The sequence below is a fragment of the Salmo salar genome, chromosome 06, assembly GCF_965601325.2.
Source record: "Salmo salar chromosome 06, fSalSal1, whole genome shotgun sequence".
Taxonomy (NCBI): domain Eukaryota; kingdom Metazoa; phylum Chordata; class Actinopteri; order Salmoniformes; family Salmonidae; genus Salmo; species Salmo salar.
In genome coordinates, this window is record NC_138296.1 from 92571078 (window position 1) to 92588098 (window position 17021).

At 42.2% G+C, this 17021-nt stretch overlaps 1 protein-coding gene and 1 pseudogene across 1 annotated transcript in view; both read right to left on the reverse strand.

The window, feature by feature from the left end:
* Positions 1 to 7676, reverse strand: part of LOC106608312 (prepronociceptin-like) — a 34154-nt gene extending 26478 nt beyond the window's left edge. Inside the window, exon 1 of the mRNA XM_014206192.3 lies at positions 7560 to 7676. The gene's annotated coding sequence lies outside the window, so the exon portion shown is untranslated. The remainder of the gene's footprint in view (positions 1 to 7559) is intronic.
* Positions 7677 to 11930: 4254 nt separating this feature from the next.
* Positions 11931 to 14950, reverse strand: LOC123743340 (uncharacterized; annotated as a pseudogene).
* Positions 14951 to 17021: the final 2071 nt, after the last annotated feature.

The window sequence follows — 17021 nt, forward strand, 5'->3', positions numbered from 1 at the left end:
CTGTGTCCAGGTCTGTTGAAATTAGCACTGTGTCTAGGTCTGTTGAAATTAGCACTGTGTCTAGGTCTGTTGAATTAATTAGCACTGTGTCTAGGTCTGTTGAATTAATTAGCGCTGTGTCTAGGTCTGTTGAATTAATTAGCACTGTATCTAGGTCTGTTGAATTAATTAGCACTGTGTCTAGGTCTGTTGAATTAATTAGCACTGTGTCTAGGTCTGTTGAATTAATTAGCGCTGTATCTAGGTCTGTTGAATTAATTAGCACTGTGTCTAGGTCTGTTGAATTAATTAGCACTGTGTCTAGGTCTGTTGAATTAATTAGCACTGTGTCTAGGTCTGTTGAATTAATTAGCACTGTGTCTAGGTCTGTTTAATTAATTAGCACTGTGTCTAGGTCTGTTGAATTAATTAGCGCTGTATCTATGTCTGTTGAAGTTAGCACTGTGTCTAGGTCTGTTGAATTAATTAGCACTGTGTCTAGGTCTGTTGAATTAATTAGCACTGTGTCTAGGTCTGTTGAATTAATTAGCACTGTGTCTAGGTCTGTTGAAATTAGCACTGTGTCTAGGTCTGTTGAATTAATTAGCGCTGTGTCTAGGTCTGTTGAAATTAGCACTGTATCTAGGTCTGTTGAATTAATTAGCGCTGTGTCTAGGTCTGTTGAATTAATTAGCACTGTATCTAGGTCTGTTGAATTAATTAGCACTGTGTCTAGGTCTGTTGAATTAATTAGCACTGTGTCTAGGTCTGTTGAATTAATTAGCACTGTGTCTAGGTCTGTTGAATTAATTAGCACTGTGTCTAGGTCTGTTGAATTAATTAGCACTGTGTCTAGGTCTGTTGAATTAATTAGCACTGTGTCTAGGTCTGTTGAATTAATTAGCACTGTGTCTAGGTCTGTTGAATTAATTAGCACTGTGTCTAGGTCTGTTGAATTAATTAGCACTGTATCTAGGTCTGTTGAATTAATTAGCACTGTGTCTAGGTCTGTTGAAATTAGCACTGTATCTAGGTCTGTTGAATTAATTAGCACTGTATCTAGGTCTGTTGAAATTAGCACTGTGTCCAGGTCTGTTGAATTAATTAGCACTGTGTCTAGGTCTGTTGAATTAATTAGCACTGTGTCTAGGTCTGTTGAATTAATTAGCACTGTATCTAGGTCTGTTGAAATTAGCACTGTGTCTAGGTCTGTTGAATTAATTAGCACTGTATCTAGGTCTGTTGAAATTAGCACTGTGTCTAGGTCTGTTGAATTAATTAGCACTGTGTCTAGGTCTGTTGAATTAATTAGCACTGTGTCTAGGTCTGTTGAATTAATTAGCACTGTGTCTAGGTCTGTTGAATTAATTAGCACTGTGTCTAGGTCTGTTGAATTAATTAGCACTGTGTCTAGGTCTGTTGAATTAATTAGCACTGTGTCTAGGTCTGTTGAATTAATTAGCACTGTGTCTAGGTCTGTTGAATTAATTAGCACTGTGTCTAGGTCTGTTGAGTTAATTAGCACTGTATCTAGGTCTGTTGAAATTAGCACTGTGTCTAGGTCTGTTGAATTAATTAGCACTGTATCTAGGTCTGTTGAAATTAGCACTGTGTCTAGGTCTGTTGAATTAATTAGCACTGTGTCTAGGTCTGTTGAATTAATTAGCACTGTGTCTAGGTCTGTTGAATTAATTAGCACTGTGTCTAGGTCTGTTGAATTAATTAGCACTGTGTCTAGGTCTGTTGAAATTAGCACTGTGTCTAGGTCTGTTGAATTAATTAGCACTGTGTCTAGGTCTGTTGAATTAATTAACACTGTATCTAGGTCTGTTGAATTAATTAGCACTGTATCTAGGTCTGTTGAATTAATTAGCGCTGTGTCCAGGTCTGTTGAAATTAGCACTGTGTCCAGGTCTGTTGAAATTAGCACTGTGTCTAGGTCTGTTGAAATTAGCACTGTGTCTAGGTCTGTTGAATTAATTAGCACTGTGTCTAGGTCTGTTGAATTAATTAGCGCTGTATCTAGGTCTGTTGAATTAATTAGCACTGTGTCTAGGTCTGTTGAATTAATTAGCACTGTGTCTAGGTCTGTTGAATTAATTAGCACTGTGTCTAGGTCTGTTGAATTAATTAGCACTGTGTCTAGGTCTGTTGAATTAATTAGCACTGTGTCTAGGTCTGTTGAATTAATTAGCGCTGTATCTATGTCTGTTGAAGTTAGCACTGTGTCTAGGTCTGTTGAATTAATTAGCACTGTGTCTAGGTCTGTTGAATTAATTAGCACTGTGTCTAGGTCTGTTTAATTAATTAGCACTGTGTCTAGGTCTGTTGAATTAATTAGCGCTGTATCTATGTCTGTTGAAGTTAGCACTGTGTCTAGGTCTGTTGAATTAATTAGCGCTGTGTCTAGGTCTGTTGAAATTAGCACTGTGTCCAGGTCAGTTGAATGAATTAGCACTGTGTCTAGGTCTGTTGAATTAATTAGCACTGTGTCTAGGTCTGTTGAATTAATTAGCACTGTATCTAGGTCTGTTGAAATTAGCACTGTGTCTAGGTCTGTTGAATTAATTAGCACTGTATCTAGGTCTGTTGAAATTAGCACTGTGTCTAGGTCTGTTGAATTAATTAGCACTGTGTCTAGGTCTGTTGAATTAATTAGCACTGTGTCTATGTCTGTTGAATTAATTAGCACTGTGTCTAGGTCTGTTGAATTAATTAGCACTGTGTCTAGGTCTGTTGAATTAATTAGCACTGTGACTAGGTCTGTTGAATTAATTAGCACTGTGTCTAGGTCTGTTGAATTAATTAGCACTGTGTCTAGGTCTGTTGAATTAATTAGCACTGTGTCTAGGTCTGTTGAATTAATTAGCACTGTGTCTAGGTCTGTTGAATTAATTAGCACTGTGTCTAGGTCTGTTGAAATTAGCACTGTGTCTAGGTCTGTTGAATTAATTAGCACTGTGTCTAGGTCTGTTGAATTAATTAGCACTGTGTCTAGGTCTGTTGAATTAATTAGCACTGTGTCTAGGTCTGTTGAATTAATTAGCACTGTGTCTAGGTCTGTTGAAGTTAGCACTGTATCTAGGTCTGTTGAATTAATTAGCACTGTGTCTAGGTCTGTTGAAATTAGCACTGTATCTAGGTCTGTTGAATTAATTAGCACTGTGTCTAGGTCTGTTGAATTAATTAGCACTGTATCTAGGTCTGTTGAATTAATTAGCACTGTGTCTAGGTCTGTTGAAGTTAGCGCTGTGTCTAGGTCTGTTTAAATTAGCACTGTATCTAGGTCTGTTGAATTAATTGGCGCTGTGTCTAGGTCTGTTGAATTAATTAGCACTGTGTCTAGGTCTGTTGAATTAATTAGCACTGTATCTAGGTCTGTTGAATTAATTAGCACTGTGTCTAGGTCTGTTGAATTAATTAGCGCTGTGTCTAGGTCTGTTGAAATTAGCACTGTCTAGGTCTGTTGAATTAATTAGCGTTGTGCCTTGGTCTGTTGAAATTAGCACTGTGTCTAGGTCTGTTGAATTAATTAGCACTGTATCTAGGTCTGTTGAATTAATTAGCGCTGTGTCTAGGTCTGTTGAAATTAGCACTGTATCTAGGTCTGTTGAATTAATTAGCGCTGTGTCTAGGTCTGTTGAAATTAGCACTGTATCTAGGTCTGTTGAATTAATTAGCACTGTGTCTAGGTCTGTTGAATTAATTAGCACTGTATCTAGGTCTGTTGAATTAGTTAGCACTGTGTCTAGGTCTGTTGAATTAATTAGCACTGTGTCTAGGTCTGTTGAAGTTAGCGCTGTGTCTAGGTCTGTTGAATTAATTAGCACTGTGTCTAGGTCTGTTTAATTAATTAGCACTGTGTCTAGGTCTGTTGAATTAATTAGCACTGTGTCTAGGTCTGTTGAATTAATTAGCGCTGTGTCCAGGTCTGTGTAAATTAGCACTGTGTCCAGGTCTGTGTGAAATTAGCACTGTGTCTAGGTCTGTTGAAATTAGCACTGTGTCTAGGTCTGTTGAATTAATTAGCACTGTGTCTAGGTCTGTTGAAATTAGCGCTGTATCTAGGTCTGTTGAATTAATTAGCACTGTGTCTAGGTCTGTTGAAATTAGCACTGTGTCTAGGTCTGTTGAATTAATTAGCACTGTGTCTAGGTCTGTTGAATTAATTAGCACTGTGTCTAGGTCTGTTGAAATTAGCACTGTATCTAGGTCTGTTGAATTAATTAGCGCTGTGTCTAGGTCTGTTGAAATTAGCACTGTATCTAGGTCTGTTGAATTAATTAGCGCTGTGTCTAGGTCTGTTGAATTAATTAGCACTGTGTCTAGGTCTGTTGAATTCATTAGCGCTGTGTCTAGGTCTGTTGAATTAATTAGCACTGTGTCTAGGTCTGTTGAATTAATTAGCACTGTGTCTAGGTCTGTTGAATTAATTAGCACTGTGTCTAGGTCTGTTGAATTAATTAGCACTGTGTCTAGGTCTGTTGAATTAATTAGCACTGTGTCTAGGTCTGTTGAGTTAATTAGCACTGTGTCTAGGTCTGTTGAAATTAGCACTGTGTCTAGGTCTGTTGAATTAATTAGCGCTGTGTCTAGGTCTGTTGAATTAATTAGCGCTGTGTCTAGGTCTGTTGAATTAATTAGCGCTGTGTCTAGGTCTGTTGAATTAATTAGCACTGTATCTAGGTCTGTTGAAATTAGCACTCTATCTAGGTCTGTTGAATTAATTAGCACTGTGTCTAGGTCTGTTGAAATTAGCACTCTATCTAGGTCTGTTGAATTAATTAGCACTGTGTCTAGGTCTGTTGAATTAATTAGCGCTGTGTCTAGGTCTCTGACGATTCAGGGGTTTAACCACTTCTAGCCTACAGTATTTGAAATACATTTTTAATGCTTTGCGCAATCCTTTTGCGCCAGCCTGGGGACGAGGTTTCGCTTAATAAAATAGCATTTGTGTGGATAATATGAAGTAATTATATTATATCAAAGCCTGTGGCAACATTATAGACCACCACTGATTCTATCCGGTTCCAGCATCATCGTGTTAGTTTAATTGAGCAGACTGTGTATATTACGGCAGTATTACATTACATTTTAGTCATTTAGCAGACACTCTTATCCAGAGCTACTTACAGTAGTGAATGCATACATTTCATACTTTTTTTTCTCCGTACTGGTCCCCCATGGGAATCGAACCCACAACCCTGGCGTTGCAAACACCATGCTCTACCAACTGAGCCACACGGGACCGACACTGCAATCTCCTAGGGTTATTATGATGGAGAACAGATGGACCAGCTTTAGGGCAGACCTTCAGCTCCACAATACTTATTTTCCAATCATATTCAGGATCGTACTGATAATGCTTTTATATGGAGAAAAACAACAATAATCATAGCCTACAGATAATGTTTTTGTTTTATCTCATTCCACCTATCAAAAAAACAAATAAAACCCCAGGCTACAGCTTGTATGGATTATAATGCAAGGTATTCGGATTATAATGTTGGGGTATTCTGTCTGGTGTAATTGGGTACTAAAGGACAAAGAGGTAGTAGAATGGAAACAACATAAATTAAAAGCACTGTCAAACACTAATGGAAAAAAATATAAAACAATGGAAAAGGCCTACTAGCTTGGCCATGACTGAGAGCTTAGAGCTAGTTACCTTCATAAACCATCCTGTTTGAGCTAGCTACCTTAATAAACCATCCTGTTTGAGCTAGCTACCTTAATAAACCATCCTGTTAGAGCTAGCTACCTTAATAAACCATCTTGTTAGAGCTAGCTACCTTAATAAACCATCCTGTTAGAGCTGGCTACCTTTATAAACCATCTTGTTAGAGCTAGCTACCTTAATAAACCATCCTGTTAGAGCTGGCTACCTTAATAAACCATCTTGTTAGAGATAGCTACCTTAATAAACCATCCTGTTGGAGCTAGCTACCTTAATGAACCATCCTGTTAGAGCTAGCTACCTTAATAAACCATCCTGTTAGAGCTGGCTACCTTAATAAACCATCCTGTTGGAGCTAGCTACCTTAATAAACCATCCTGTTAGAGCTGGCTACCTTAATAAACCATCCTGTTGGAGCTAGCTACCTTAATGAACCATCCTGTTGGAGCTAGCTACCGTAATAAACCATCCTGTTGGAGCTAGCTACCTTAATGAACCATCCTGTTAGAGCTGGCTACCATAATAAACCATCCTGTTGGAGCTAGCTACCGTAATAAACCATCCTGTTGGAGCTAGCTACCTTAATAAACCATCCTGTTAGAGCTGGCTCCCTTAATAAACCATCCTGTTGGAGCTAGCTACCTTAATAAACCATCCTGATAGAGCTGGCTACCTTAATAAACCATCCTGATAGAGCTGGCTACCTTAATAAACCATCCTGATAGAGCTGGCTACCTTAATAAACCATCCTGATAGAGCTAGCTACCTTAATAAACCCCCTTCTGAAGCACGTAGGCCTATAGGCATAAAACTACATGAGAGTAGTGCACACTTGTACACTTAAAATACATAAAGGTACATGGTCCAGTGGGCCTTATACACTACAAACACTTCTCATAGATTAGAACATAATGAATTCAATTATCTTCCTGTTAGTAATTTATGATGATAAATCCGGTAATAACATTGCAAGTAGTAACTAATTAAAGATACCATGTACCTGATGTTATGGCTTACGGTTGGAAATCAATTCTGCACGCTGACATCATTGATTGGACAAATTACACACTCAAGACATCAAAGGGGTTCCTCGTGAAAGCATGAGTAAGTTGAACGATAACTACTAAGTCAGCAGAAAGGCTGGGTGTTGTGACTCTAGATGAGATTTTATTCGTCTGTTAATTAATTGGTGAGCCAGTGGAACAGGTGAACAGGTGGACAGTTGCTATGATGCTATGGGAATGGAACATACTCAGCGCAGTGGTAATGACGACGGTGTCATGGGCCAGGGGACACAGCAAGGTGATAACAACGTAATGAAACATGGGAAAAGCAACGAGTAATGGAAATACAAGTGTTATTCAAGGTGGAAGGTTTATACTGTAAAGCAGGTCCTAGGGACACAACGTTGTCCACATTGTAGTTTGATGCTCTATTGTTACACTCACATGGTTCCACTGATCAGAGGTTTGATGATGAGTTGATTAGTGGAATCAGGTGTGTAGTGCTAGACCCCTTTGGGTCTTCCAGGACCAGGTTTAAGAAATGCTGGTATAAAGTATATCAGCAAAGATAGAAAATCTAGTGTGAATGAAAGGCACAGAACCTTCTGAAACAATATAGAGCAAAGTACATGATGATGATTGGCTAAACAATGTAATAAGCATTCTGTCCAATGATATTACCCTTAGACATAATTAAGGATAAAACCCATTGACTACGCAACCAGCGTGTCAATTTCTCTTAGATATTTTTCTTCCACCCCCTCCCAAAATATAAATATAATCTTATCCTATGCACACACACACAGCACACACACACACACACACACACACACACACACACACACACACACACACACACACACACACACACACGGAAATCAAACTAATCTCTCTCGTACCTGTATTTGTGGCTTTTAAATCTTTAGTCTCTTGTGGATGCAGAGTGGCAGTAGTAGTAAGGTGTTGTCCTTAGGCTTCGAAGAGTTTCTCTGAACCAACTGTCTGCATGCTCCCCTCTCTGGCTTCTTATAGTGACACACCCGTTCCCCTAGCACATACCCCACCCCTCCCCCTTCCCCTCACCTCACTATTCACGTAGCCGAGGGGAGGGAGAGAGTGACGTGGGGTATACCCTGTTACGCACACAATGGAGATACCATACATTCATTCTGTGATCAACACTGATATACTATATGAGGCTTGGCCTATATCAGTTCTATCTCTAGTCCTCTTAGAACAAACAAACAAATTGAATATCCATCATCTCCGCTAAACTGCACAATCAAACCAATATCAAACCACTATCAAACCCACTATCAAACCACTATCAAACCCACAATCAAACCACTATCAAACCCACAATCAAACCACTATCAAATCACTATCAAATCACTATCAAACCAATATCAAACCACTATCAAACCCACTATCAAACCACTATCAAACCACTATCAAATCACTATCAAACCCACTATCAAACCACTATCAAACCCACAATCAAACCACTATCAAATCACTATCAAATCACTATCAAACCAATATCAAACCACTATCAAACCCACTATCAAACCACTATCAAACCACTATCAAACCACTATCAAACCACTATCAAATCACTATCAAACCCACAATCAAACCACTATCAAATCACTATCAAACCCACAATCAAACCACTATCAAACCACTATCAAACCCACTATCAAACCCACTATCAAACCACTATCATATCACTATCAAACCCACTATCAAATCACTATCAAATCACTATCAAACCCACTATCAAACCCACTATCAAACCCACAATCAAACCACTATCAAACCCACAATCAAACCACTATCAAATCACTATCAAACCACTATCAAACCACTATCAAATCACTATCAAACCACTATCAAACCACTATCAAACCCACTATCAAACCACTATCAAACCCACAATCAAACCCACTATCAAACCCACTATCAAACCCACAATCAAACCACTATCAAACCCACTATCAAACCACTATCAAACCCACTATCAACCCACTATCAAACCCACTATCAACCCACTATCAAACCACTATCAAACCACTATCAAACCACTATCAAACCACTATCAAACCCACTATCAAACCACTATCAAACCCACAATCAAATCACAATCAAACCACTATCAAATCACTATAAAACCACTATAAAACCACTATCAAACCCACAATCAAACCCACTATCAAACCCACAATCTAAAGTCAAACTAATCCACATCGATTCTAAAGATGCAAGTTAGAAACACAATCCCAAAACAATCGATCAGTGATCAATAAATGTGTTCCTGACGGGCTCCTAATGCAAAAAAAAAAAAGATCTGTGATACTTTCCTAGACAAAGACCCAGAAAACCTCTAGATTCATTCACACTGGGATGAAAAAACAAGTCCCCTGGGCATGGAGACCTCAGAGGACTCTGGTGCAACACTTGATGAAATCATATTCTGTGGAGACTGGTCCGAAAGAGCTGTGAAGGGTATAGTTTCTGTGAGGTCTGATACTGAAGGAGGAGTTGTGTCCCCTGTCTACCAGCATGGCAAACACACACACACACACACACACACACACACACACACACACACACACACACACACACACACACACACACACACACACACACACACACACACACACACACACATACACACACACACACACAATACTGCACAATACTGCACAATTTAAACACTTGCCCCCCACACACACAGACAGACAGACAGACAGACAGACAGACAGACAGACAGACAGACAGACAGACAGACAGACAGACAGACAGACAGACAGACAGACAGACAGACAGACAGACAGACAGACAGACAGACAGACAGACAGACAGACACAGAGACAGACACGCACACAAACACACACACCTGTTCTAGCTCTGGGACAGCTGAGGTAAGCGCTAGAATAGTGGAAACACTAGTTCAGGAGACCACTGATATCTCTGCTATCTCTGCTCTGCTATCTCTAGCTGCAGGAAGTAGGGTGCTGATGATGCTGCAGCACCCCCTGAAAAATCAGAATGTAAAAAAATATATAAATACTCTCTCCTATCTCTGCTATCAGTATCTCTAATCTCTGCTATCAGTATCTCTACTCTCTGCTAGCAGTATCTCTACTCTCTGCTATCAGTATCTCTACTCTCTGCTATCAGTATCTCTACTCTCTGCTATCAGTATCTCTACTCTCTGCTTTCCCTGCTATCAGTATCTCTACCCTCTGCTATCAGTATCTCTACACTGCTATCAGTATCGCTACACTCTGCTATCAGTATCTCTACCCTCTGCTATCAGTATCTCTACACTGCTATCAGTATCGCTACACTCTGCTATCAGTATCTCTACTCTCTGCTATCAGTATATCTACTCTCTGCTATCAGTATCTCTGCTCTCTGCTTTCTCTGCTATCAATATATCTACTCTCTGCTATCAGTATCTCTACTCTCTGCTATCAGTATCTCTAATCTCTGCTATCAATATATATACTCTCTGCTATCAGTATATCTACTCTCTGCTATCAGTATATCTACTCTCTGCTATCAGTATATCTACTCTCTGCTAACAGTAGCTCTACTCTCTGCTATCAGTATATCTACTCTCTGCTATCAGTATATCTACTCTCTGCTAACAGTAGCTCTACTCTCTGCTATCAGTATATCTACTCTCTGCTATCAGTATCTCTACTATCTGCTAACAGTATCCCTACTCTCTGTTATCAGTATCTCTACTATCTACTTTCAGTGCTATCTCTGCAATCAGTATCTCTACTCTCTGCTATCAGTGCTATCTCTGTTATCAGTATCTCTACTCTCTGCTATCATTATATCAGTATCTCTAAATACTGCTGAACCTGTCCTGAACAGCTATGAAAGGCAGCCATGCTGAACCTGTCCCATTGGGTGCATCACTAACCTGCCTGGTTTATAGCACTCTAAAGCATAATCTGTCAGACCAACTAGTCATAACTAATACTGCATGGACCCTTCATTCATTTAGTCTGAAAATAATACATGTTTAGCCAATTAATTAGAAAACACCATTGCAAAAACACTGGCCACCAAAGCTATTTGGGTGCCCTAAGCGAGAGAGAAAAATTTACATTTTAAAATACATTTCCTGCAATTCTACACATTTTGCCACGGGGAGTAGAGAAGTTTAGCAATTTTATAACACATTTCATGCAATTTCACTAATTTTGCCATATGGTAGAGAGAACAAATGTGCAATTTCACAGCTAATTTCCTGCAATTCTACCGATTTTGCCATGGGGTGGAGATTTTGCCACTGGGGCCATGCTCTCCCCCATCCAGGACATCTACTTGAAACGATGCCTGAGAATGTCCCGCAGCATCATCAAGGACCCCACAGACCCCAGCCATGAGCTCTTCACTCCCTTACCGTCAGACAGACGGTATCGGAGCACGAGGTCTGATATCAACAGGCTCGGAGACAGTTTTATCTACAAGCCATCAGACTGCTGAAAACTTTAAATGGACTCTCCACACCTTAGCACACATGCACTCACTCACACACACACACCCACACCCACACAGACATACACCCACACAGAAATACACAAACCCACACAGACATACACAGACATACACAAACCCACACAGACATACACAGACATACACAGACCCACACAGACATACACAGACATACACAGACCCACACAGACATACACAGACATACACAAACCCACGCAGACATACACAGACATACACAGACCCACACAGACATACACAGACATACACCCCGTCACTGAACAAAAAAAATCTGCGACATTTTCAGCTGGTCCCCCCTACAGACCGCCGGCCAAGATGTAGCTGGTCATTCAGGATCTTTCCTGGATAGCACTCCTGAGACATTCTAATGACATGCCCAAACCAGCGCAGTTGGTGTTGGGTGGCCATGGCCTCCATACTCTAACAGTTGGTGTTGGGTGACCATGGCCTCCATACTCTAACAGTTGGTGCTGGGTGACCATGGCCTCCATACTCTTACAGTTGGTGTTGGGTGACCATGGCCTCCATACTCTAACAGTTGGTGTTGGGTGACCATGGCCTCCATACTCTAACAGTTGGTGTTGGGTGGCCATGGCCTCCATACTCTTACAGTTGGTCTTAGTATTTCTGTATGGGGCACACTGTCGCACCAGTTGATTCCCAGGATGCACTGCAGGCATCTTATATGGAGTCGCTCGAGCTGCTTGTTGTGGCGACTGTAAGTGACCCAGGCTTCACAGCTGTACAGAAGTGTGGTGATGCAGACAGCTTGATAGATGGAGACGTTGGTGTGGGGGTGGAGATCCCTGTTTCGGAAAACCCTGTGTCTGAGTTTTCCGAAGGCAGCTGATGCTTGATCCTATTTTGAATTTGAACCTGCTGCCCAGGTATTTGAAGGACAGGACTATTGCTAGTGATTTGTGTTCAATGGTGAAGACAGGCATGGTGAGTGGAGGGCTGGATCTCCATTGGCAGACCACCTCTGTCTTGGTGGTGTTGATAGACAGTCCCATCCTGCTATAGACCCTCACAGCCTCACAGACCCTCACGGACTGAAGGTCTTCCGGAGTGTGGGCCACAAGACCACAGTCATCATTATACTGCAGCTCAAGAACCCGCTTCGTCAAAACCTTGGGGGTTGCTTGGAACCTCTTGATGTTGAATAGGTTTCCATGAAGCCTGAGGTCCACCGCAACTCCGCTGCTGTCCTCAGCCTGCTTGTGGAGAAGCTGGGTGACACATAGGAGGAAGATGTTAAATAGTACCGGTGCCAGCACACACCCCTGCCTCACACCGATGCTTACTCCAAGCAGCACTGACTCCTGCCCTCCTATGGCCACCCGAACCATCATCCCATCATGGAACTGGCAAAGGATGTTGACAAATTTGTCTGGACAGACACATTTGAGTAGATTGCCCCATAGTAGTTCCCTGCTCACAGTGTTGAAGGCCTTGGAGAGGTCGACAAAGGCCATGAAAAGTCCTGATGTTGTTCACGGTACTTCTCCTGGAGTTGCCATGTCGATTGTCCTGTGAATATCATGTTGACCGTACTGCTGCTCTTTCTGAAGCCGCATTGTGACTCTGGCAGCAGTTCCTCTGTGATGTGATTCTACACAGGCTGGTGAACAACCTTGGCCAGGACCTTGCCGGCAACAGCCAGAAGGGATATCCCCTGGCTGTTGCCGCAGATAGACTTGTCACCCTTGTTCTTATAGACAGTGACAATGTTTGCATCCCTCCACTGTTGGGGGGACAATCTCTCGGTCCCAAACCTCAATGAAGTACTGGTGGAGCGTTGTGGTGCAGAAGTAGCTCTGTCAGCACCAGGAGCCTTGTTGTTCTTGTGGAAACAGGTAGCTGATAACACCTCCTGCAAGGTTGGCGAATGGTTGAGATTTTGAATTGGTGGATGGAAAGGCACTTCTTCCAAAATGGAGTGGGCTGTAGGAGAGCGCTGATTGAGTAGTGCTTCAGAGTGGTCAGCTCACCTCATCAAGATCTGGTTTTGGTGGTCAGCCCACCTCATCAGGATCTGGTTTTGGTGGTCAGCCCACCTCATCAGGATCTGGTTTTGGTGGTCAGCCCACCTCATCAGGATCTGGTTTTGGTGGTCAGCCCACCTCATCAGGATCTGGTTTTGGTGGTCAGCTCACCTCATCAGGATCTGGTTTTGGTGGTCAGCTCACCTCATCAGGATCTGGTTTTGGTGGTCAGCTCACCTCATCGGGATCTGGTTTTGGTGGTCAGCCCACCTCATCAGGATCTGGTTTTGGTGGTCAGCTCACCTCATCAGGATCTGGTTTTGGTGGTCAGCTCACCTCATCGGGATCTGGTTTTGGTGGTCAGCTCACCTCATCAGGATCTGGTTTTGGTGGTCAGCTCACCTCATCGGGATCTGGTTTTGGTGGTCAGCTCACCTCATCAGGATCTGGTTTTGGTGGTCAGCCCACCTCATCAGGATCTGGTTTTGGTGGTCAGCTCACCTCATCAGGATCTGGTTTTGGTGGTCAGCTCACCTCATCAGGATCTGGTTTTGGTGGTCAGCTCACCTCATCGGGATCTGGTTTTGGTGGTCAGCTCACCTCATCAGGATCTGGTTTTGGTGGTCAGCCCACCTCATCAGGATCTGGTTTTGGTGGTCAGCTCACCTCATCAGGATCTGGTTTTGGTGGTCAGCTCACCTCATCAAGATCTGGTTTTGGTGGTCAGCTCACCTCATCAGGATCTGGTTTAGGTCCTTTAATACAGCATGACCATCAGCTGTATTCAGGGGGGTGATGGAGCGACTTCTAGGGCAATAGATCGCTTTAGTTTAGTTTTTGTCGGCATAAATCTGGATTTCCTGTGCCTTATTCGCCCACCATTGGTTCTGTAGAGCACGCAAGGTTGTTTGCACTTCCTTGCATGATGCACACCATTGCTGGCGGAGGGTAGCAGACGTGGGGCTGTTGAGAGTAGCCCTGTGCGCTTTGTTCATATTGTCCAGTAAGGTTGTGATGGTGTTAGAGTTCTCATCGAACCAGTCCTGATCTTTACTACCTCTGTAGCCAATGGAGTGGGCCGCTGCAAGTAAGGTTGTGATGGTGTCAGAGTTCTCATCGAACCAGTCCTGATCTTTCCTACCTCTGTAGTCAACGGAGTGGGCGGCTGCCTGATAGAGCACTGAGCTAATAGATGCCCACTTCTGGTCTGTGTGGTCCTCTGTGCTCAGAAGAGGCTCAGTCTTCTGGTCTGTGTGGTCCTCTGTGCTCAGAAGAGGCTCAGTCTTCTGGTCCATGGGGTCCTCTGCATTCAGAAGAGGTTCAGACTTCTGGTCTGTGGGGTCCCCTGCGTTCAAAAGAGGCTCAGTCTCCCTCAGCCTTTCAGCGAGAGAGCGACGGGACTCATCCCTAACTGCAGCTTTCTCAAGCTGGACACAGTGCAGATACCTCTTGCTGGACTTCTGCAGGCGTTGGGGGGGACGTATTCTCACCTGGAGTTTAGCCAGTATCATACGGTGATCTGTCCTGCATTTTGCACCCCTCATGGCACGTGTCAACAGGACGTCATTAGTGTCAGAACGTCTCACTATGACGTAGTAAATCAGGTGCCAGTGTTTGGAGCGTGGGGGCATCCATGATCTTTTATATTTGTTATTCTGCTGGAACAAGGTGTTAGTGATGATGAGGTCGTGCTCGGCACATAGAGTCAGCAGTCTCATGCCGTTCTCATTGACCTGGCCAACAGCATTCCTACCCAGGACTCGCTCCATATCCTTTTGTTATGTCCCACCCTAGCGTTGAAGTCACCCACATCTTGGCTATGGGGATATGGAGAGACATGAGTCTTTCACTTATGCCGACAGGTGTTTGGATGAGGCTGGGTAAAAGGCTGTTCTTAGCTGCCAGTCCCACACCATGCTGATGTTGTCCACCCAGAAGGTAACCTTTCCAGGATAAGGTGTAGCCTTCTCCCTCCTCTTTCAGGGACCCTTCATCCAGGAACCTGTTCTCACTCAGGGCAGCAATGTAAATGTTGAAGAGCCTTAGTTCTGCAGCAATCATAGCTGTTCACCGATGGTCTATCGCTATTATTGTCAGTGTCCAAAAGAGTTTGGATGTTCTATGTCGCATTTTGTTCTATGTACATTTTACACTTTGCTTCAAGTCAGCAGACCAGTTGTATCTAAGAGATATTGTCACATTTGTCTGACTACTGTAACACAAAAATGATTAATAAAAAATAAATTAAAAAAACACTAACTCAAAGTTTTATTTTCAAGATTCTCACTTCAAACCTCTGCCATGTTTGCAAAAGCTGTGCATCTGTTAAACTCCGCCCATTTACCTTTTTAATAACCAATCAGATTTGTTCTAAACCAACCAGATTATTTCTACTCTAAGAACAAAGTTGACTACACTTTATGTCAATCTGCTTGTGGCAGGGGGCCCCTGAGCGTTTGCTTATGTCGCTTATGCCTGGAGCCAGACCTGAACCAAAGAATCGAGAAGAAATAACGTGTTGTGTAGGTTATTGAGAGTAGCTGGGTGGAAGTTTGAATGTGGATATGTCATTCATATTTTGTATGAAATACTTTCTGTGAATCATAGATGTACCAGCTCCCCACATATTTCCTTTTAAAAGCTCCTTGTTTGGTGCAATAAAAGGCATGGAGAAACTCTTAACTGTGGACTAACCAAAGGTCAACATGGGTCAACCCAGGAGACAGATGTATTGACATGTCATTTTATTTCCTGTTCGCTAAGCTTTAAAAGATAAGGATAATGAGAGAAAAAGAAGACTGTGGACTTCAATAACAGCTCGGCTCCAGTCGAGAAACAAATAATGATTCATGAAAACTGTCTTCTATTAAATGGAGCATGAAACTGAAATGCTGTGGAGAATGTCTCTCTCTCTCTCTGAGAGGTGCTGACACACACATACGAATGCACAGACACACACAGAAACACAGACAAACACACACACATGCCACACACACACACACACACACACACGCGCATACACCCGCTTTAGAACTAAACGAGAGGCTTTGACCCCAATTAGAGATAATTACAAGAGCTACGTGATAATTAGCAACACAACAGCAACCTCACAGAAGCACCAAAACACATGATGATTAAAGCACTAACTGTTGTTGGAGTCATTATGTAGTTTACAACCTCCCATTTCCCATCTACCACACACACACACACTCACACACACACCATATATTTAGAGGACTGAATGCTCTACAGAACTAGCTGAAGGAATTCCATTTTTGCCCACACCAGTGGTTCCTAAAAGTCATGACAATATATCTTAAGTATTTTGTATTGATATTAATAATACCCACTATTATTCCACTGTATGTGTAATGCAGATGTCTGTGAGCTATAACTCTTATCAGTAAGCCTCTGGTCATAAATATAGTTCATTATATGTAGAAGATAGGTTTCACTGGTTTTTATCTATCAGGAGAGGCCCTCCATATTCCATAATGATATTTCACATACCAATGACAGATATCTTCTCCTCTCAATGCAGGGTCTGAGTCTCACACACCCAAACATACTCACATGCGTGCGTGCACACACACACACACACACAAACACACACACACACACACACACACACACACACACACACACACACACACACACACACAAACACACACACACACCACAAACACACACACACACACACACTTCACAATGAGTCATGGTGCAGCTTGGTCTATACTATGAGATGACACTCACACTCAACATATTATCTGTAATCACACACACACACACCACACACACACACACACACACACACACACACACACACACACACACACACAC